The sequence below is a fragment of the Pleurodeles waltl genome, unplaced genomic scaffold (genome assembly GCF_031143425.1).
Source record: "Pleurodeles waltl isolate 20211129_DDA unplaced genomic scaffold, aPleWal1.hap1.20221129 scaffold_70, whole genome shotgun sequence".
Lineage (NCBI taxonomy): Eukaryota > Metazoa > Chordata > Amphibia > Caudata > Salamandridae > Pleurodeles > Pleurodeles waltl.
Window position 1 is genome coordinate 622,966 of NW_027150391.1, and position 22,954 is coordinate 645,919.

Sequence of the window (22,954 nt, forward strand, 5' to 3'; positions counted from 1 at the left end):
TGCTAGACACCCTATACACTAATAAGGGATAACTGGGCCTGGTGCAAGGTGCAAGTACCCCTTGGTACTCACTACAAGCCAGTCCAGCCTCCTACACTGTCACTGCTGCCCGGGACCTGTTACTAAGGGACCTTTACCTGGTCACTAGGATAGCGCCCTGGGTGTAAAGGAATGAGACGCCCCCTCTGGTGAATTCAGTGAGGCAGCGGGGGACACAGCGGTGACTGGGCTCTGAACCCCCACATCTCAACCCCCCAAAGCCTCCCCCCACCAGATCCCTGAGTCACTCACAGCTCTGCCACTGCTGACAAGTTATTGTTTGGGGGGTGATGTGTGGCGGGAGGGAGTGAGAGGGAGATGGGAGGGTAAAGAAAGGGCCTCATGGTGTGTTAAAAGCAGGACCTGGTGCATATTGAAAAATGATGAAACGCTTTAAAAATGGAATCACTCACAGCTCTGTCAGTGCTGACAAGTTGCCGGGTGGGAGGTTGTTGACTGTGACAGGGGTGAGGGAGATGAGAGGGTGAGGGGAGAGTCTGACAGGTGTTAGAAGCAGAGACAGGTTAAAAGTGATGAAATGACTTTAAACTGAACCCCCGCACCGAGGGAGAGGGCTGCTGTGCACTGAGCTCCGCAGAGATGGACAACCGCTCTTATTTCTAGACTCAGAATCCCGGCTCCGCTGTGACAAGCGCCGCGCACAGCACATGGACAGAGGGGCTGATGATGGAAGTTAGATGGAGGGAATGTCTCTCTCACGCCCGAGACCTCAGATGGTTTTAGATGACGAGTTTCCTCGGCAGCCGCAGCACCTGTTCCCGTCTCTAAAAATGCATTAAAACCTCAGATCGGTGAACGCGGAGGTTACACAGAAAACAGAAACTGTTCTGAGCATTAAAGACACTGAGGAAGAGGAGGAGTCCGCAGGTGGGATGAGGAAGGGATGAGGTGAGGAAGGAGGGACAAGGGACAGGGGTGGGATAAGAAGAATGATGGTTTGGAAGCGGAGAGGGAGGGGCAGGAGGGACAACGCAAAACCAGAGGGGAAATAAATGAGGGAAGTGTGGAGGAAATTATATATAAATACCAAAAAAGTCACAAAAGTGTCCCTGCTGCCGAAACCCGGGATCGAACCAGGGACCTTTAGATCTTCAGTCTAACGCTCTCCCAACTGAGCTATTTCGGCAGATGGGTAAGAGAAGGTTGATGCACCCTCAGAACCCCAGGTAAGGAGTGATGTGATGTATCCTGTGACATGTCACCGAGGGGTGATCTGTCCCCCTCTAAGTCGCTGTTAAATCCTTATCATTGCGGTTATTAAGGGGGCTCCGAGTCTGCCCAGGATCAACCAGCGCCGGATGGAGGCTCTGTACCAGCACCTGGCACCTGGAGCGGCCGCACAAAGACTCCTTTTCTGCCCCAATTACATGAGAGAGATGAGAGGGTGCAGGAGAGAGAACCAGCTGAGAGAGCAGAGAGAGAGAGAGAGACCAAAAGAGAGTGATAAAGAGAGCAGACAGAAAGCAGAAGAGAGAAAGCAGGGAGGGCAGAGAGAGCACACGAGAGAGAGAGAAGGAGAGACCAGCAGAGAGAGAGAGCAGCACAGAAACAGAAAGGAGAGAAAGAAAGAGCAGATGAAAGCGGACGAGAGAGAGAGCAGCGGTCTCTGATGAGACACTCCGCAGCTTCCTTCTCCGTGACCCCCGCGGGGGTGAGAGCGGGGGGGGGGGGGATTGATAATAAATGCGTTTTCGCGTCAGACGGATAATAACGTTAACATAACGCGCAGCTCCAGACCCCGCTTAGGAGAATCATTGGAAATAGGCTTCAGTGGGGCGGAAATATGAGTGAGTGGAATAACTGACGCCCCAGGAGACAGTCATTGAACCGCGAATAATCTTTATAAAATAATAACAAGCACACCCGGCAGTGGTGCTCTTGTCACCGATGCAAGACACCAGCAAACCACAGACATCCTGCGGCCCCGTGGCCCTGTGGATAACGCGTTGGACTAATATGGAGCTTTGGAGACGTTCAAGGGTTGTGGGTTCGAGTCACTATTACTTTTACACAGATTTCCTCAGATCATGGCTGGAACGGTAAGTATTCATCTTGAATCCGTGCAAGTAATTCTCCCAGGTATTAAACTCTCCCACCATGGCCTGTATTACAGATACAGCCCGGAGGCGCAACAGGCGTGTGAGCTCCTTTTTAGCGCCCTTGGGGCACTATGGGATTACAGAGGGGGCTGCAGATGCTGGAGACCCCCCTCAGTGGTACTCACAGTGGTACTCTGCTGCCAGCGCTATCTCCAGAGTGTGATCTTTCCACATTCATGTGATTTCAGACTTTTTCACCTGTGACCTAATGTTTTACTTATGATATTTGTCAAAGAATGCTTGATGCGTGCTGTTTTAATTTAACATTTCCAGTCTGTAATACCTTTAAGGAGTGAGCTACAACCATTGTTAGGTTTGCTCTTTCTACCAATTCATAGTGAGCTGCTGCATGAAGCTGGGCTCTGGCTGTCAGTGCAGCTTCAGAGAAGTAAAGGTGACTGCTGACAAACTCACTCTTGTCACAAATCATGACTGCAGCTCCTGGGTTCAGCCTTGTAAGACCCCAATAGAAGCTTCCGGTGCGCTCGTGCATGTTACCTCTCAGTCGAGCCTGGAACCGGATGCGGAAAATGTGGCTCTTTCCAGAGTCACCGATTTATGTTTTTCAAGTTCTACAAAGAAACGTGATCTCACAGGTGCTCGTCACCCACAAACACCAGGGGGCGCTGCAGTATGATTTCCGAGCTTGAAAAAACATAACGAGATTATATCTATTCCAGATAAAAGAATGCTACACTTGCGTTTTTGTAGACACAGCGGATAATCAGTAACGATAGAATAACTCACCACACACATGTCCATTAGATCTTAAGTCCAACGCCTTAACCACTCGGCCATCCTTTCCCACAAGTTTCACAGGTGTGTGTGTGAGGCCCTGATTTCCTTTGATTATACTGTTGTTAGTGTGAAGAAGACGCCATTTCCCACAGGAGGTAATACCAGGTGGGTCCACGGGGGACAGTGTTGATCGCAAAACAGCCATTTCACAAACTAACACAGCTGAATTACACTCAGTCACTGAGCAGCATGTCACGGTGTGAGCTGTGTGCACCTGATGGAATTGTGGCGCTTAGAAGGCTCAGCACCGGCGCTACACCGCTTCACTAACTTGCACTCTACCCCGTGTGTAAACAAGACCCTGTCCGGTGACTCCCCTGAGGCCCCCCCTCCGAGCACCGGGCCAGGGGCAGCACCTGTCACACGTGGAAATTACACATGAGATACATATCTGATGCTCTGACTTTATTGGGTGCAATGATTACGCCATATTAAAGTTTTTGGGCAATATCTCCCAGAATCCGTTTGTGCATTAATACCGTTCCCTTTGCCCTTGTTAAAGTCCGGAGGCTGGACCTGCCACAGTTAAATGAAGGGTGTGAGCTTTATCACAAAAATACTGGCTGCACAAACCTAGCACACCTTGTACCTGCGGCTGTAATCAGGCCCAGAGCTGTAATAAAGCAGGAGGCAGGTGATGGTACCTTGGAGGAGGGAGGAGCCTGGACTCGGCCTCACATCAACTCAAACATGTCCACTGATGCGGAAGTGACCGAAGTTTAACAGTGGGGTCACTTTTAGCTGTGGATTCTTTATGTGATGAAATGTGAGGGGCCAGACAGGAAACTAAACTCACTCGTGGCAAATAATATTTAAACCATCTCACTGCAGCTCAACCAGCTCCAAAAGCGGCCCTGGAGCTGCAGTCCGCCGGGAAGAGGCCACAGTAGCGGAAAGGAGGAGGGGGTCACCTTGAACCCACCGCCCCATGTGATGGAAAGACGAGCCACACCTGAAAAAACAAGGTTTGTGAACTTTTAAAGCCATCTTAGCGTTGGTGACTCCAGCAGAAAAGGAACGTGATTTCTCTGGCATCAAAAAGGGATGACGACCTTGAATTTACCCCATTATTTGAGCAGCAGTGACAGACACCCCAGAGCTTCATTGGAAAGAGGTCAGAAATAATCAGTCCAGCGGGTGTCAGGGCCGCAGTCCAGGAATGAAAGCTTCCGGTGAAGTACTGGGTTTTTCAGAACCCAGTGGTGCCAGGGAACACACCCTAAGACTTCGAGTCCTTCCTGTTTCAGACTACAGAAACACAGAGTCTTCTTGGTGAAGTCAAAGATCTTGTTTATTGGCTGCAGCCAGTAACAGGTATCCTAGAAGTACAACACGGTGTATATTCTCAGGAGACTGCTCCCTTTGCAAAGCTAACCTTCTCTTTTATACAAAATATTATACTTTAGGCAAACATTCCTTATTTTACAGTTGACCATTCACATATTTTCACTACAAAGAAATAGCAGGTTTATGATGACAAGCCCATATTTCAGTTTGTCCAGCCCTCAATCAATTACCCGGCAAGGCTTAGTACTTTCATCAGATATCGACGGACCCCCAATATAAACGGGCACCTCCTCCTTGCAAAGCACGTCATAAAGAAAGAAACAGGGACAGGTGTGTGTAAGATTAGGCATGGTTTGTGTGTGATGAAAGGTTTATGATGTGTTGTGCCTTGATACTAATCTCATTCGGCCACTGGGAAAGAAACTGGCCGAACAGGTTTGGCTTCAGGCAGTGGAGTCAGCTTGCCCAGGTCACAGAGGAGTCAGCAAAGGTGTACGTGTCCTTCAGACTCGTTTTCAGCATTAGACATTGGCCTATGTGAGGGCGATCACAAAATGGCTGTCGTTTAAATGGAACACGAGGGTTCAAGACGGAAACTCTGATATTCGGGTGATTTCGTTACCCGAATATGAATACAATGCTTGTGCATACTATTCTAATCATTCTCGGTCTGCTGATACCAAAATCGTTGTAATACGATTACGTTTATAACACGGGTCCAGAATTTTCAGTACCACAGACCCTCCTTTTGCCCTTACATAGGCAATAACCTATACTCACGCTAATCTGAGTCCAGGTCTATATTCATAAAGTCATTGAGATGTTGCTGTAGCATCATCCTATTACTTAGCTCGTCCCTTGATACAGGTTTCCTTACACACAATGTAGCACAGAGGCCACATATTGCAGGAGCACACTGTACACACAGACAGGACAGGAAAAGAATGGCTAAGATCATCCCAATGACTACCAGAGTCTTCCATCCCCAGGCGGATATCAGCTCCCAGAACCACCCCATCAATGACCAATCTCCTTTATCCACGTGAATAGACTCGGAGATCTTATGCAGTTTGGAAATGGCCTGGTAGACTGTTGGAGCGTTATCTGGGATGAAAACACAGCAACTTGATTGGATCACTTTACATACCCCACCTCGGTCTGCAAGTATGACATCTAATGCAACCCTGTTCTGAAGTGTCATAAGGCGATCCGACTGGAGCTCAGCAGTCAAATTACCAAGGGCACCAGCGGTTTCAACTACCGTGGATTCAGCCACCTTTGTCAATTGCCTTATGTTCCTGCTGTTAACCATAGGACCCCAAAACGGCAGAATACCCTTTGCGAAATCTCCAAATTCTTGTCCTGTAGTGTCTTCTTTACTTATGACACCTCGAACTATCCTTGTCTTATGGTAATCTGCCGCGGCCGTGTAGGTGGGAGGTAACAGGAAAGAAACAAAACATGTGCCTGAGAAGTCAGGAGGCAACCATGTAAAGGCTCTATTATGGCAGATGAAATAGGTACCCTTAGCTGCCAAGAACGAAGGAGAAGTCTGAGACGCAAAAACATATGTTTCAGTGCAGATACTTTTCCCTAACTGAGCTCTGGGATTCTTGCCATTACCTTGCAGACATAGGTGACTCTGATGGGGTACAATCCAAATCGGGGAGGATCTCTTTGCTCGCTGGTTCCCACTCAGAGTAACTCCATATCCTGTTATGTTCCATCCAATATATGCTAGTGTCTCATCTCTCGGGATAGTCTCATAGGAAATATCTTCCCTAATCATATCTACTATACCCTTAGCTAGAGCACTATTCTTAGGATTATCTTTCACAGAACGTAGGGGGTTGGCTTCATACGCGTATATGAACACCGTTCTATATGCCCATACAGAACCATTATGGCTGAAAGGTAGGACCAGATAAGGGATACCTTTATCAGTAGTATGAGGCATAAGACCACACACCCAACAGTTAGTTGTGTTCACTACTAATTGGTGTTGGTGTAGAAGCTGAATGAATGAATTGTTGACAAACTCTAATCTTCTGGCAGACTCGTGTTCAGGCAGGGGGTGAAAAGAATGCGAGGAAACAGTAGAAGGAGGTATGGGCTGTGTAATGGGTGCAATTGTCACTTGAAAAGAGAATAAAACATATCCTATTAAAAACGTCATTACACTAAGCAACATAAAAATACATAATATCAAAAATCGTTTCTTTGTCATTATTATACCCATTCTGGCTTTAAAGTCCATCTGTCTGGCAGGTCTCTCATTCTTGAAAAACTCCATCCTCTCTAATTGCTGCTCGTGGTGGTAGGGTTTTCTATGCTAGGGAATGCTTCTGTCAGTCCAGGGCAACTCCCTTAGACCGACCAGAACTGTCGACCTAACGTCTTCAGCTACACTCCAAAGACTTGGGCAACCACGACCCTACAGCTGAACCCGGATGGCGGTTCGAAAAGAAAAAAACAAAAATAAGAACGTTTCTCAGATGAGAGAGCCGCACTTTCAAAAAAAGTAGCAAAGGAACGGGAAAAAAATTATTTGTCCTTAGTTCTTGGTCTCAAATTATAACGGCTTTTTCCAGGTACTGTCTGGTTCTGGAACAAGAGTTCAGGCTCTGTAGTGTTCAATCGAATTGACGGTGGCACAGCTTCTTGCAAATTATTGTAACTTTCTCGTTCAGAAATTGTTCCTTTTACACGTGCATCGCTAAATGGCAAAAAACGAGGCACAGTCTCAGTCTCAGAGTCAGCGATCCCCTCCTGGACCCATCGGTCGTGTGGTAGAGGAAAAGGGACCTTCTTGCAGTGTACGCCGTGGATCCAGTTCTTTTTCCCTTCCACTCGAACAGCTGATCTTGTTGAGAGAAGGACGAGGTAAGGGCCGGTCCAACGGGGCTGGTCATTCTTTGTCCGCTGGAAGTTCTTGACTAGTACCCATGATCCAGGATCGATAAGATGTCCTGGAGCTTCAGAGACCTGAGGCAGAGTATCGTGAACCTGTTGGTGTAGAACACGCAATTTAGCCGTCAATTCATACAAATAATCAAGCAGTACAGGGTGTTCGATCTCACTGAATTTTGTTGATCTTGGCACTCCCCATATGTTGGCCGGGCGGCCAAACACAATTTCATAGGGACTAAGTCCCACTCGCGAATGCACAGTCATTCTTGTTGATAGGAGTGCTAGAGGCAGAGCGTCAGGCCATTTAAGACCAGAGCTCGCTTGTATCTTTGCCAACTTCAGTTTTAGCGTGCCATTATAGCACTCTACTAGTCCAGCTGATTGGGGGTGATTTGCAGCGTGGAATTTTTGCTGGATACCTAGCCCTTCACATACTTTTTTCATTACTCGACCCACAAATTCACTCCCATTATCACTCCAGACCATTCTCGGCATTCCAAACCTAGGGAAGAATTCTTTGACAAGGGCTTTAGCTGTGGATAAGGCAGTGTTGTCTTTTAAGGGATATGCTTCTACCCATCTTGAAAAAGCACAAACAACGAGTACGTATTTCAGATTGTTGCACCTTTCCATGTGGATGAAATCTAGCTGCAAAACCTCGAACGGATACGTTGGAGGCGCAAAATGACCAGCTGGAGTTGGGGTTCCCCTACCAGGATTGTATTTCAGACACACCATGCAATTCTTGACCACATTCTCTGCACATTTAGGAATTCCAGCATTTTGCCATACTGGAGCCAACAACTTACAAATCCCTTTCACACTGATATGGGCCATTCCATGAGCCATTGTCACCACTGCAAGCACATACGCATCGGGTAACAACCATCGCTGATGTTCTGACAAGTCAACCCAACAACCATTTTCATCCAATTTACCCGTACTTTCTTTCCACACACTCAACTCTTTCTCTGAAGCTTCAGCTTGAATAGACTTCACACCCTCTATCGTATCTTCACATATTCCAACGTCACCAACCCATCTTGCGGGGCCTGCAACATACATTCGATTCATCACATCTTTTGCTGTTTCTTTTGCGATTTTGTCAGCAAATGCATTGCCACGACCGACATCATCAGTAACCTTTTTGTGTGCACTGCATTTCACAATCGCAACTTGTAATGGCAAGGTCAGTGACTCAAGAAGCTCATTCACCAACTGACCATGCTGAATTTTAGTTCCATGCGAAGTCAGGAACCCACGTTCTTTCCACAATCGTCCAAAACTATGGGCCACACCAAACGCATACTGGCTGTCGGTATATATGGTCACTTTCATTCCTTTCGATAACACACACGCTCTTGTAAGTGCAATCAGCTCTGCTGCTTGAGCTGAATTATGTGGTATACGTGCAGCTTCAACAATCGTATGCAAAGTTGTGACAGCATATGCTGCAGTCGTATCACCATTCGGAAGCTTGAAGCATGAACCATCCACCCATAAGGTACCATCACACTCTACAAGGGGAGTATCTTTAAGATCTACTCTCCCTTTCGTTTCTTCTTCTGTCCTAAGAAAACAATCATGTTGTTCAACATCATCTGTTTCTACTGAAATTGGCAATAACGTGGCTGGATTCAACGTATTGCACCTCTTTATGTGCACATGACTCGCTAACAGTGTCAACTCATAACCTGACAATCGAGCACTAGTTAAATGCTGTGTCTTGGTCCTGTTTAACAACGTGTCCACTGCATGTGGAACCATCACAATCAACATATTATTCATCACTAACCCAGCAGACTGTCGAATAGAAACAGCTGCGGCCGCTGTGGCTCTCAAGCAACTCGGCAATGCTTTAGCTACCGGATCCAAAGTTGACGAAAAATATGCGCATGGGCGCTGCTTGTCTCCAAAAGACTGTGTCAGCACTGACAATGCACAACCCTCTTTCTCATGGACATACAGTGTAAAGGGCTTACTGTAGTCGGGGGTACCCAACACAGGAGCCGAACACAATGCATTACGCAATTCGGAAAAACTTTTCTGACAATCTTCAGACCACGGAACGGGGTTTGGTGTATCTTTATAGGTCAATGCTACCAAAGGTTTGGCCAGCAAAGAAAAATTCGGTATCCATTGTCTGCAGTATGATGTAATGCCCAAGAAAGCACGTACTTCTCTCTGTGTCCTTGGCACACTCAATTTTGCAATTGCCTGAATTCTTTCTGAGGTCAGTTTCCTTCCCTCCTTCGATAAGAGATGACCTAAGTAGGTCACTTCTTGTCGACAATATTGCAGTTTTGAAAGGGACACTTTGTGATGTAAATCAGACAAATGACGCAACAACAACAAGGTGGCTTCTTTACAAATCTCTTCAGTATCTGTAGCGACTAGCAAATCATCAATGTACTGAATAAGGGTAGCACCGTCAGGTAAAACAATTGCATCAAGCTGTGTTTTTAAAGCCTGACTATATATTGATGGACTTTCACAGTAGCCTTGAGGAGCGCGTTTGAAGCGGAAACTTCGGCCTCCTAAACTGAATCCAAAACTGTCCCTGCTCTCCTCTGCAATCGGGATGCTGAAGAAAGCATTCTTTAAGTCAATCACCGAGAACCAGGTGGCGGAAGCTGGAATCATAGTCAATATGGCAGTGATATCAGGAACAACTGGAAACTGTGGCACAACTATTTTATTTACCTCTCTAAGATCAATCACAAGCCTGTAAACAGGTGGCTTAGAGGGGTCAGTACGTTTCAAAACAGGCAGAACAGGACTATTACAAACGTTGCCTCTTGTCTCTTCAATGACATCTTTTTCAATTAAATCATAAATGATCGCTAGCAACGCCTTTTCACCTTCAGTAGAGATCTTGTATTGTTGAATGCGTGGTAATTTAACATTGGCTTTCAATGTCACAACATAAGGCGGTATTTCCAACAGAACCACGTCATTAGGACCAGTAGCCCAAATGGTATCAGGAAGAAACGACAATTCGGTCGGAAGTTTATCCTTCAACAAATACAATGGAGAGACCATTTTCCTACCCAGTGTAAGTTGTACTCCCGAAGGAGAACAATATAATGTTGCATACAATCTTTTCAACAAATCCAATCCTAACAAGTTTTCACCACAACCTGTCGTCAGAATAAGGGGTGCTTCCAATTCACAAGGTCCAACAGAAAGGGACATAGGACTAGAAATCGGGTTCCTAACCGGGGCGCCAGAAAAACCTACTGAAACATTCATCTCGCCAGACAAAGGTGCGCCAGGGAGTTTTGAGTGCATAATAGAACTCTTTGTAGCACCAGTATCCAGCAGAAAAGGCTCCGACACACCTGAGGTAATCACCTTAACATAAGGTCCATTCTGATCCACTGGAACTAAAAAAACTCCCTCTCTTCGTCTATGGCTGTCCTAGCAATTATTACCTTCCAAGTTCTCATCTTCTGCATAGTAGTCGTCAGCATAGTACTGAGCCGTCCTACCAGACGCGTTATGTTGCTGGTCAAAACTATTCATTGAGTTTTGAGACGGAAAGGAACGCGTGTTCTGGGGAAAACTTCCACGTCCTCTACCTCTAGGAGCTTGTTGAACACCTCGACCTCTTGCGCCAGAAGCACCATTCGTACGCTGTAACAAAATAAGACAACTATACTTGAAATGACCCTCTTCTTTACAATATGAACACTGATTGGGACCTACAGGAACACGTGGTTGAGAAAACTCGAACCTTTGCGAGTTTCTCTGGAACTGTTGAGGTTGCTGATAGTTACTCTGACCACCACGTGGTGGATACGCCTGTTGTAAAAGAACCTTCGTCTTTAATTCTTTAGTTTTCTTGTCTGCTCTATCCTTCTCATCTTTATCCCTATTTTCGTAGTACTGTGCAGTAGCCAATATTTGTGCTAAAGAGGAAACGGCCCAAGAACTCTCTGAATCCTTCAATGTCTTACACAGCTCGGCAAGCAAATTGTGCACAAACTTGTTGACGAACATCCGTTGACCACCTTCTGTACTCATATCTTGACCACTGTGGTCGATAAACGTTTCCTCAAACCTGGTGAAGAAATCAGACACTGTTTCATCTTTCTTCTGCTTACACGCAGATAATTTATCCCAATTCACACGCATCGCAGGCATTAAAGTCTTCATGTAAGTAATGATCCTAACAGGCAGTTCTGCTACCAAAGGCTCAGGCTTAGCACCACCAACTTGTCTATCATTTGCAGCACTAATATTAGCCCATGAGTCACCTAACTCTTGTGCATGATCTGTATGGCGAATCAATCCCCACAAAGGCTGTGGAACGACATTCCCAAATAACATGTCTATGTCGGCTAAATTCATAATGCATAAGTCTGCAGTCTGTGATAATTCCTTATAATACCCTGCAGGGTTTTTACGGGGATCAGGCAAAGTCTGCGTAAGGGCTAAAACTTCAGCTCGCTTCCACGGAACATGTACCCAAACACGCTGAAAATGAGCTGGGACAGCATCAATTTGATTAGCATCATCAGCCTCAACGGCGTCCTTCCATACCGGAGGGACTTCTCTCATTGGGTACTGTCGCACCTTTTTTTTAACAGAAGAGTCATGTTGGAACAATGACTGAGAAGGATCCTTATTCCTAAAGGACAACAACGTCGCAACTGCTTTCTCAACATCGGGACCCACAATCGTGCCTTTTTCAAACTCAAACCGTACACAGCACAAATCAGGCGGATTTGTTTCCAAATCATTATCTTCCAATTTCTCACAAAGGAATGCACACATTTTCTCAAAAACGTATCTTTGTTTTGGTGCTCCCCATTGACGGAAGACATCCATAACAGACTCTACATCGTATCTTAAAGGGTAAACAACCCATTTACGTGCCATACGGTCAAACATTTCTCTCTCTTGAGAATTAGGCAGTTGACTACGCGACTGCTTACGCTCCGAATCTGGGGTCACACCAGACGACCCAAAGAGAGGAAATATAAGGCTGGCAACAGTATCTGTCATTCTCTGTCGGACAGAAGGAGAAGTTGATGAAAGAACAGGAGGAAAAACAGAGGGAGGCAAGGCAGACGCAGAAGCAGACGCAGAGGCAGTATCAGGAAGAACACCAGAAGAGGCAGTCGATGTAGTACATAAAGTCGTAGGAGGTACAGATGGAGCAGGTAGCGAAGTCGGCGGCCCTTGAAGGGGCTGCGCCATAGTAGTAGGAACCAACTGAAAAGGAGCTGGCGGCTGTGGAAGAACCTGAGGCACAATAACCGGAGGTTGCACAGCTAAAGGTTGCGGGGGTGCTGTAGCATTCTGCGCATAAGGGGGTGGCGACCTCAACAAGTGTGACATTAAAGGATCTTTCTCAAGTTCTTTTGCTGCATCTTGCTGAAGAAGCGGAAGAACTGGATAACATTTATCGGTCACCATTTTACGTTGCCTGTGCAACTGCTCATTCATCTGTTCTTCTTCATCATCTTTAAACTGCATGGCAGCTTGCATTATCGAGATACCCTCTTCCCTCTTATTTCTCTTTGCTAATTTAATTTCCTTCTGTTTGGCTTCCTTACGCCATAGGCGGAAAGAGTCAAACATCGCCGGCCGGGCTTTCTTCTTAAAAAGTTTAACCTCCAGATTATTCAGAATCTCTGTGTCAAAACTACCATATTGGGGCCATTTTAAAACACCATCTTTCCTGGTGTATCGGATCCATACTTCATTATATGTGAGGGGGCCTATGCCATGTTTCACATATAGTTCATAGGTTGGAGTTCCAATCGGAGGAACCGGACACGAGTCCTCCAATCGGGAATCCCTATTATAACCAAGACAAAACAAATTTCCATATCTGCTAAAACCAGGCATCTTCGCTCTCTAGTCTAGCTTCAAACTTCAAAGGATTATCGAATACGATAGTCTAGTGAATACACGAATCCCTCGGCTTTGGTACTTGCAAGTTCCAAATCAAAGATCCCAAGGGGATACCAAACTAAGAACCAAACTAAGGACTGGGAGACACTCCACTTATACTTAACTGAGGTATCGATGACATCACCAGAAGACTCGTTTATCGTTTCGCTCTACCAAATCATCAAGGATCCAAAACAGGGCGATAGTCAGGGCAGCAGTCCTTCGTAGCTGTCGGAAAGCAGGGAACCTCGAAGCAAAGACTTTCAGACCACGTCGACATACAGGGGTCGATGAAGTGGCGGCCTTCCTCCAGAATTTTCACACGAAGCTCCTCACGAACCTCTGGCTTGGACTGGTACCGCTGAAATCGCCCCACATTGGGCGCCAACTGAAGTACTGGGTTTTTCAGAACCCAGTGGTGCCAGGGACACACCCTAAGACTTCGAGTCCTTCCTGTTTCAGACTACAGAAACACAGAGTCTTCTTGGTGAAGTCAAAGATCTTGTTTATTGGCTGCAGCCAGTAACAGGTATCCTAGAAGTACAACACGGTGTATATTCTCAGGAGACTGCTCCCTTTGCAAAGCTAACCTTCTCTTTTATACAAAATATTATGCTTTAGGCAAACATTCCTTATTTTACAGTTGACCATTCACATATTTTCACTACAAAGAAATAGCAGGTTTATGATGACAAGCCCATATTTCAGTTTGTCCAGCCCTCAATCAATTACCCGGCAAGGCTTAGTACTTTCATCAGATATCGACGGACCCCCAATATAAACGGGCACCTCCTCCTTGCAAAGCAAGTCATAAAGAAAGAAACAGGGACAGGTGTGTGTAAGATTAGGCATGGTTTGTGTGTGATGAAAGGTTTATGATGTGTTGTGCCTTGATACTAATCTCATTCGGCCACTGGGAAAGAAACTGGCCGAACAGGTTTGGCTTCAGGCAGTGGAGTCAGCTTTCCCAGGTCACAGAGGAGTCAGCAAAGGTGTACTTGTCCTTCAGACTCGTTTTCAGCATTAGACATTGGCCTATGTGAGGGCAATCACAAAATGGCTGTCGTTTAAATGGAACACGAGGGTTCAAGACGGAAACTCTGATATTCGGGTGATTTCGTTACCCGAATATGAATACAATGCTTGTGCATACTATTCTAATCATTCTCGATCTGCTGATACCAAAATCGTTGTAATACGACGACGTTTATAACACGGGTCCAGAATTTTCAGTACCACACCGGTGGGGGCCATGGTACCAGCCGGTTCCATGGTGTGATGGTTAGCACTCTGGACTCTGAATCCAGCGATCCGAGTTCAAATCTCGGTGGAACCTGAGGGTTTTATTTCTCCATAATTCTTCCTCACCCCACACCAGTGTTGACAACGATCACTAAATAATGACAGACCTGTCACCTATCTATTTCGCTGGAAGATTAACAGGTCCTCTTTTAGAAGCTGAAAGTTTTATGGAGTGAAGTTGATAGAGTTCAAAGGTCGCCGTGTGAAGTTCCTCCTCTGAAACCTTCACACAAGCGGCCAAATACCAGGGCTTAGTTTTCAACCCGATGCACCTGCCCTTGTTTTTGAAGACCCACACAGATTTGTCTCCACCAGATATTTAGGAGCGGAGGAGCTTCAAAACTCCGAGAGGGGGAAGAGAAAGACGCCAAAACCATCACAGAGGAACAAAGTAGAAACCTGCCAGGGGGAGATAAGGTGGCAGGGAGTGCGTGGCAGTTATTTAAAGAGGCAGTAGGTGTTTTTAACAATACCAGCCTTGATATTTGGTGTCCAAAGAACAGTGGTTAATTTGTAAATAAACCTACTGGTGCCCAAAGCTCTCCTTGAAAACATTGAGCTGTTCTAATTAAATGTACGCACACAGACTACTGAGGCAGCGTAATCCTAAAGCCATCTCAGACCTCTTTAATCCATTTACAGCCACTCCCGGCCCCTTCAGCTCACACTTGCAGCTTTCTGCTTTCTCCCCTTGTGACACTTTTTCGTTTTTCTCTTCCTCTGTCTTTCCCATATGCGTCTTTTGCTCGCAGTAAATGCTAGAGGCAGAAAAATAAGTGAACGGAATTACACCAAATTTGGAACAAAGCTAGATTCTGTTCCGCAGATTACACTATTTGTGGTTTCATGTGAATCCATTCAGTAGTTTTGGAGTAATTTAAGGCCAGAAAATATAGATATCTAGGGACATGACTCCTCTGCAGATCCAATTGTCCCCGTGCTGATATCTAATTGGCTGCTAATACTTCAACAAGGAAGTATTGGTAGCCATCATGGGACGCAGCTTCACCCGAGTCCCAGAAAAAAAATCCCCAAAAAAGAAAAGGGGCCAGGGTAAAGTCACCCTGACTTCCTACCCTGGTGCTGGGGTCCCTGAGGGACCCTGCCAGAGCTAAAAATCATATATTTTCTATTTGTTTTGCCCGCGGGTGGGCCGGTTGCTGGGGCATTTGGGGCTTAATAGAGGAGGGATGCAAACAAGGCCCCCCTCTTTGGACTTTAATAAGCTCCGGGGACCACCACCTTCCCAGGACATTTTTGCAAAATTGGCGGGGGACCGCACAGGCTCCGCCCCCTGGGGACCATCTACTTACTGGGGAAGAATTATTTTTTAAGGTTGGGGAGGCCAGATGGCCTCCCCTACAGCCCCGGGGACCACCACCTCCCCGGAGCTTCATTAATATTGACTTACGGGTGACTGTAGCCCTGGTGACCACCACCTAAGTCCGCATTAGAGGGGGGCTGCGCAGCTCCCTTGAGGAGCCATTGATGGCCCTGGGGACCGCCACCTGCCAGGGCTAGCTCCTGCTTTGTCCCGTGTTGCTTACCCCCGGGACATAGCGGTTTGCTGTGGCTTGGCTACAGCTCTGAACTGCAGACAAGCCACAGCAAACACTGCGGTTTCTGAAAGTGGGACCTGTCAAGCAGGTCCTGCTGTCACAGAGTGGGGTTTTCATGCCTGTTCCCTGAACACAGGTATGCATGCAGGGAAAGGAGATGAAAGGTTTGCTTGAGCAATTAAGGAGTTGCTGTTAAAAGCAGCTCCTTGCTTGCTGAAGCAATGGGACCGCAGGCTTCCCCCGTAGTCCCAGATAGCCCATAAAGAGCATGTACTAAGAAAAAAATATAATAGTCAGGGACCTCAGGGGAGGCCTTGAGACTTCCTCTGCTGTCCCAGATAGCCCGTAAGGGGCATGTACTAAGAAAAAAAAATAGTCAGAGACCTCAGGGGAGGCTTTGGGACTTCCCCCACAGTCCCAGATAGCCCATAAAGGTCAGATTTAAAAATAAAAAAATATAAGTAGGGACTGTGGCTCCCTTGTGGCCCCAGATAGCACAGAAGGGCTAAAAAAAAAGAGCATATTCAACAACAAAAAAACAGTAGCTCGTGTGAAGGTCACAGACCTACACACTGTCTGTTGAGGGTTTGAGTCCAGCCAGACTCATTTCCCTCCTTTAATGTTTTTTTAGGTATACATTTTTAATCTTATAATAAAGGTGATCCTACACTTTTTACATGACAAATACACTTTTGTTTTAAAAATGTGCAGAAATATCTAATTTTAAGTATATCATACATCAAAGCCTAAAAACGTCTCTATCTCTCTCTCTCTCACTCACTTTGTCTCACTCTCTCTTTCAATCTTGTTCTCCCACTCACACACCCACTCAGACACTTGCACATCACTCACAGACCCACTCAGACACTCATGCACCCACTAACAGACGCACTCAGACCCTCGTGCACCCAGTCACAGCCCCAGTCAGACCCTCACTCACCCACTCACAGACCCACTCAGACAGTTACGCACCCACTCACTGACCCACTCAGACTCTCACACACCCACTCACAGACCCACTGACACCCTCATGCACCAACTCACAGACCCACGCACACACTTACGCACCCACTAAAACACTGATGTACGCACTCTCACACCCAGACACTCTCACAGCCACTCTCACTCCCAGATACTCCCTCTCACACCTATTCTAACATCCAGGCACGATTTATAGTTACCTTAAGGCACAAGATATAGATAATTGAGCTAAGTCTAACTATAATTGGTGAAATTCTATGGTTTTATACATTTAAAATATGTGCCTAACTATAACATCCCTGTAACCTTTGGTTTTTCCAGTGAACATACATATATATACATATATATATATATATATATATATATATATATATATATATATATATTTTTTTTTTTTTTTTTTTCCTCACTACTGTTGATTTAATCAGTACACTAAGGGATTTAGTTATAAATATAATATAAACATATAAATGCAACCATGTCAAAATTCTTATTATCTGAGCCTCCTGAATAACACAATCATAATGTGCCAAAATCATACCTTAAATGATACGTATATAGAATGAGTACTTCCACAATATATGTATAAGTAGAATTAATGTACTTGTTTATATAATGAATATCTCTGCACATGTACGTAAAGTTATCTCCAATCTACGTACAAAAATTACGTTTCAAAAAGAAAACAAGGCCAATGTTAGTAAGGGAAGGAGTGGCCACATTCTCCCACCTCCTTTGACCCCAGGGACCACCAGCTCCCTGGGACTAGGCTGATTTTCAATAGAGGAAGGTGGGGCTGTGCAGACACCCCTCCTGGGCTGTGTTTGGCCCCTGGAACCATCACCTCCCCTGGTCCAGGCCATACAAATACAAAAGAGGGGGCCATGTGTCCCCCCCCCGGAGCCATTAATGGCTGTGGAAACCACATTTCCCAGACCTGTTTCCTATGTCCCTAGGTGCCCACTCTTGAACATAGAGCACAGTGTAAGTTTGAATACAGCATGTGGAAGCAGGAAACTGCTATCGCTCGCTGGGAGCAGACTTTTTATCTGTTTCCCTGCCCACTGTCAAGCAGGCCAGAAAACAAATGAAAACATTGCTCCCACATGCAGGGAGCAGCATTTTTTGCTGCTCTCTGCATGCAGGAGCATTGCTGGCTCCCGCTGGTGGCGGAGAGCTGGCATGGATCGGCTGGGCATTCAGGGTCAGCCCACGCCCCCAACAGTGCACACTGGTTGCCCTCGCTGGGGCCAGGAAAACCAGCAAGAAGTCGGCAGATCCTGGCGGTATGGTGTCCCTGGGGCCAAAATCGGCCCGGGGAGGAATGGGCTGGGTGACTATGGAAGGGTTTCCGCATGGCCTCGCCGAAGGCTTTGCACGTCGGTGGATGGATTAATGTAGGGTAATTACATTTTACTTAACATTTTTAAAAAACAGGAATTCACTGCAATAACCAAGTTTACAGGGATGTGGTAATTAGGAAATAGAAAAACATTCAAAATTCACTAAAAAAGCAAAGGTTAGAGGGACATTATAGTTAGGTTCAGATTTTACACTCACAAAACCATAGTAATTCAACAGTTTATTTATACTTATCTCATGAAGCTATAACTCGTGCCATAAAGCAACTATAACTCACACCCTTGCCATGCACTGCTAATTACTCTGCATATTACATCACTAATTACCTCTTTTATGACATCACTCAGAATAGAATTATATAGAATTGTCAGGATTCTTATGTAAAATGGAAATTATATATTTTTTGCTGTAATAATCATTTTACAATTATTTAGACAGCATTTAAACACTTTTTCAACTTGATTTTTTCATGCGTTTGGCATTTTAAGTGCATGTTATCTAACTGAAGAAATAGCAGATTTCACTGCTTTTCACATTGTTTTTACCAGCCTGTTCTTAGAAACACAGTGCAGGCTAATGAAAGAAGCATTTGCAATGCATAAGGTCTTGCATTTTTATGGTCAAGCGCACAAGTGTTGTAATCATCAGTGGGCTTTTAACCACGCACACTACATGCCCATCAATATCACTCGTTCATGGTCTTGCCTTCCAAAAATCCTTTGTTATCATTGGTTAATGTTTTACATTTTTCCCTCATTGGGGCAGTTTTCTCACTGCCTTGGTCATCTACCCTGTCACATGGATAATTGCACGTTTGCCGATACGTTTGACTGTGAGCAAACTTCTTTTTCCTTATGTGTCTCTCCTTCACGCTCATGGCGGCCGTGACACTTTGAATCGGCTTGCTAATATCAACTGTTTTACTTTTCATTTTCAATTTATGCGGCAAGAAAAGTCCAGTTAGGAATTTACAAGGTTAATAGCTCTAACTCGAGCAAACGCTTGCTTATGGATATGGCTATTGCCGTTGTAAATGACAATGTCTGTTGCCATGCGTTTTAGTTTTAAGTGGAAAATGCTTTAATTATACCACTGGCACAGCCAGTCTCCCATGCAAGAGTATGCTCCAGTTTTAAGTTAAAAAAATATTGCTCAGCAAAGCAAACACAGTAAACTCAATCAGACAATTAGTGACGTGGCCACACTACATGTAGAAACAAGCATTTACAATGCAATGGGTCTCGTATTTTGTTGAGTTACAGCTATTAGCGTTGTAAACTCCTAACCGGACTTTTCTTGCCACGTTAATTGTAAGAAAAAAAAACGAGTGCAATCTCGCTGTGTAAAACCTAGCACGATCGCGCTACGAAATAAAGAGAAAAAGTAGTCCAGAAACCATACGAAAAACATGAAACCTCAAATGTTTTCAGTACTTTCGTCAGTGTGCTCGTGGAGAGCTAAACACCGGAAAAGGCATGACATATGCATGCCTTCCACTAATGAAAGCAAGCGGATTTTAAAAGGCAAGCCCACAAACCAATGAAAGTGGCTGACGTAATATGGGCGTGGTTAGAAGCCCAATGAGAGATTACAGCAGGGGGAGCGCTTTGCGCTCTACACTAAAAAAGTTAGCAGCACACCTATTAAGGACTGTCCTCACCACCGCACTATTAACGTATTTCACAATCACGCGCAGGACATCAGATTTCGGGAGCAACCTGATTTTAAAGTGAATGATGATGATTTGATATCCCTGCTACTTCGAAAATACTTGTGAAGACTTCAGGCCTGCAAAACAAAAAAACGATAAGCTCAAAACACCCAGCAGCAAAATAAAATATGACCAAAACCCTTTACATACTAATTTTTGTGGCGTGCTTCAAATAAGCGATAATTCGGACCCTACTGCCAGAGCCTTCTTTTTATTCGCCTGCCTATAAAGAGAACTCCATGCCAACTTCCCAGCCTGTGGTCCAGGGACCCCTGAGGGTCTGCGAAGCCTGCTCAGAGGGTCCGCGACTGCTTAGAAATTGAAATAATATTAATAGATTAGGTCCCCAGCTTTCAGTAATGACTCAGTAGGAAGCCCCGGATTCCCATAATGGATCAATGGGGAGTCCCCCGGTTCCAGTAATCATAAAGTGGGGTCCACAGATGTCAAAGGGTTGGGAACCATTGCTTCATGCTATTCAGAAAGAGTTCTGACGTAAACACAGAAGCAAGGATCTGCCAATTCCAGCTCTGGGAAAGATCACAATTGTGTTACTTCCAAATCAGACAGCCGCTACTTCCACCGAAGCCATCATAATAGCATCCTTAAAAGAGAACAGGAGCTCTAAAGAACATGCTGTGGGACTTTAGAGTGGCAGGCACAGTTACAGAGGAAGGATGAACGTGGATACTATAAACACTGGTTTAGTGGAAACCCATAAACCCTCACCATCTTGCCAGCAACAGCGGACCAAAGAGGACGAGACTAGCCCGGAAATGGATGTATATGTGCTTTCGAAAAGTGGCCTAGAAAAATAAATGAATCTGAGAAAAATAATATTGAAGAAACAAGAAATGCGAGTGAACAACAACGCCAAAGAACGCTAGACCAAGCAAAATCACCGTGGACGGCACGATTTATACACATTTCACATAAAATGAATATTTATTGAGCTCACGCTTGTGCCACGTCCCCAATAAACAAATGTGATCTTGAGGGGTGGTTTAGAATGGTAAATATGCTGCATATAGTTCTCTATTCAAAACAAAATTTTGTGCACAACAATTTCTTTAAAGGAACACCTCTGCCGGAGTAAAGTTTAAAAACTAGTTTTTGGACATAATACACAGTCTTAGCATAGCTGTTAGTGAAAATGTCCCTCTGCAACATGGCCTTCCTTTTAGGATTGTCTTAGTGACACCTAAACACAAGGCTCAACTGTTAAAAAAAACATACCTTCAAACATAAAGCACAACATTGAGCTGAGAGGAGAAAGGATTGTGGCTCGGAATAAAGGAAAAACTAAAACCTGGAGGAGGAGGAGGGGCCATCACATGCTGGAACAGGAGGAAGCCTGACGTAGGGTGATGGCCAAAAAAATGTTCTCTTAGTGAATGCTCCCTGGATGGGAACTTAGCATGCAAAGGAGGGACATTTAGCACAATGCACCAATGAAAGTGAAGCATTTAAGACAAACACAACAAAGAACAAAAGGAGAGACTGGGCATGATTAAAAGCCCATGTTGAATACAACACGTCTTGCTCGACCTACAGCCGGCATGTGATAAGCAGTCACTGCACGCAGTGTTTGGGTCTACGACATGCCACCCACTGGGATGCAGAAGCACTTACAGAGTAACAACCTTACCCCAGCACCGAGAAGAGCAGGGACAGCACAGTGCCACCATGCACTTCTGTTACCCACAGCTGCCATCATAAAGGGTAAAGAGCTGAAGAGACTCTAGTGCCAATTTCCCTTTGATAGCTCTTATTGCACACAAAATTAAAATTAAAAAAGGCTTGTATCCTATGTGAAATTGGGTTGTTGGTTGAGGGGGTGAAATCCTACCAACAGCTACAATCCTTGTCAGGGTGATCCCCAAAAAGACACTAAATTAACCTAGGATTGACCCTCTGGTAGCTTGGAAAAAAAGGCAATCAGGCTTAACTTAGAGGCAATTAGTAAAATATTTATGCAACACTTGAACAGTAATAATGTGAAAACATGTCACCAGAAAAATCCTACACCAGTTTAGAAAAACAATATTTTAATAAATCACAGCAAAATGACAAAAATCCAATCAGTAGAATCAGTTATGATTTTTTAAAGTTTAAAGTGAAAAATAGCACGTAAGAGATCAACAGCTGACATTTAGTCGCACAAGATCGGGGCTAAGTTGAAAGTTATTGCTGATCGCGATGGAGCACGGTTCAGATACACAAAGTGGATTGGGCCCAGTCTCCGCTTACCTTTGTACTTAGAAGAAATTTCAGAGAAAAAAGTCTGAGAAGGTAAAGTTCAGCTGGACAAGGCAGCCGGCGTTGTCCGAGGAGGAGGTATTGTCGTCAGGGAGTGTCTGAAGGAAGTTGCAGTGAAGGTTCCTATGTTCTGATTTAGTCTCTTGGATGGAAGTCGTAAATGTCTAGCGGAACGAAGATGCAGGCTGTGTCCTACGAGGGCTCTGGGAGGCAGAATTCCCTTCCAGAGGGAAGCCACTGAGCAGGCTTTGTTGCTGCGGAAAGGAACACAATGGGTGCTACTGTAAAGTGAAGCTGACTGCCAATCCACCTTGAGAGGGCTCATGGGCAGTTTGGTGTCGGTTTCCTCTCGGTTCTCAGAGCACATTTTGGCAGAAAAGTTTCTAAGTCCCAAGTTTTGGATTTGGGCTATCTGGGCACGTTTAGCACCCCTTCTGAGGCCCCAAGACTTAGGGGGCACAACTTGTGGGGCAGGACTCACTCAGGCTGGTTCCACGTGCAGGGTTTAGATGGTTAGAGCCTTTCATGTCCCGGGGTTCTGATCAGGAGGTAAGCCAACTAGATCTTAGAGTAACTTTGGTAGCCCCGGGTTCAAGCAGGAAAGCAGGTCTCAAGCAGCAGGACAGTCCTCAGAGCGCACAGGGGAGACTTCAGGCAGCACGGCAGTCCTCTTGGTGTAATAGGGCAGTTCTCTGAAGTACACAGCCATCCACAGGCAGCAG

The 22,954-nt window shown here is 45.3% G+C and overlaps 2 non-coding genes across 2 annotated transcripts; one reads left to right on the forward strand and one right to left on the reverse strand.

Annotated features, from left to right (window-relative positions):
* Positions 1–1,113: 1,113 nt before the first annotated feature.
* On the reverse strand, positions 1,114–1,186 carry TRNAF-GAA (transfer RNA phenylalanine (anticodon GAA)). Its single transcript has one exon. It is a non-coding gene; the product is annotated as a tRNA-Phe (tRNA).
* Positions 1,187–14,322: 13,136 nt separating this feature from the next.
* TRNAQ-CUG (transfer RNA glutamine (anticodon CUG)) lies at positions 14,323–14,394 on the forward strand. Its single transcript has one exon. It is a non-coding gene; the product is annotated as a tRNA-Gln (tRNA).
* Positions 14,395–22,954: the final 8,560 nt, after the last annotated feature.